The following is a 1,373-nucleotide window of genomic DNA, read 5'->3' on the forward strand; positions in this document are numbered from 1 at the left end:
TCTAAGCTTCCATTCTTCATTTCTTGACTTGTGGGTATGTTTCAAAATGACTTGACACACCAATCGAGCTTGAGGTCTTGAGATGCATATGTTGTCTTTTGCAATGACCTTGGTTTTTGTGTCTCTTGAAGGAAAAACCTCTGAAATGCTAAATTTATAATTGTTAGCTCGATTAAGTTTTGTTATCATCAAAATATGGATGATAGTCAATTTTAGGTTAACAACACTCAATTTTCTCCTACACAACTTGAATTAGAGGTGTTGTTCATTCCCTTTTTCTATAAATTTAATGTCTATCAATAAAATTACACAAATTTCATAATTGTAATTTGATCTTTACTCCACATAATGTTGTGTTTTAGGACCTAGACTCTAGGAAGATGATTGGTGGAGTAATCAGTTATAGGTTGTATGTTTTGAATTTTTTAAATAAGGCCTTAGCCACAAATAATAGCAAAACCAGTGTGAAATTGTGGCATTATTACATTTGTCATCTGTTTGATAAAGTGTTTTCAAGATTATTTTCTTCTACAAAATTTTTATGTGAAGAATGTTAAATATGTAAATATGCTAAACATACCCAAAAGTCATTTCCTCTCTCTTGATTCCTTTGATTTGATTCATTTTGATATTTGATAGCCCACCCCTATAATCATAACAATGATCTCACAATTTCAAAGAACATTTATTGATGATATTTTTTAAGTCACGAGGGTATATTTATTGCATTCTAAAGCTCAAGTTTTTCCAAGTCTTTGAGAAATTTTCAATTAATAGAAACTTAGTGCAATGTGACAATGGAAGTGAGTTAATTAATAAATTTGTTTACAAAATTTTAAGTCTAGTGGAGTGCATAGTAAAAAATCATGTCCTGGGACACCTCAACTAAATAGAGTTGTAAAACATAAAATTTGACTTCTTCTATAGGTTACTAGAGCCTTACTGCTTCAAATAAGTGTACCAAAACATATTTGGAGTGATGTCATCTTTACAAACTTCTATCTTATTAATAGATGGCCTAGTAAAGTCCTCACTAATGTCTCTCCTATTCATAAACTACAAGAAAAAGGTAAATCTTGATCATCTAGGAGTGTTTGGACGTGTTTGTTATGTGTACACATAAACAATAAATAAGCTAAATGCTACAAAAATTAAATATATATTCCTATTATACTCTCATATAAATAAGGCTTATATATGTTATGATTTCTCAAAAAATAATTTTTTTTTTTGTGGAGATGTCATTTTTCTGGAACTTAGTGATTACTTTCACCTATCTTTCCATAAGGTGAAGAGTCAAAAACTTAAGGGGGGTTAGTGCACAATGTAAGCGCAGGGGGAAAGTGGGAGGAAAAATAAAGTACTTTCCCTAG

This window comes from Aristolochia californica, unplaced genomic scaffold (assembly GCF_029961685.1).
Source record: "Aristolochia californica isolate CCGP_79_NKW_82.1479 unplaced genomic scaffold, dmAriCali1.0.hap1 SCAF_3, whole genome shotgun sequence".
Taxonomy (NCBI): Eukaryota; Viridiplantae; Streptophyta; class Magnoliopsida; order Piperales; family Aristolochiaceae; genus Aristolochia; species Aristolochia californica.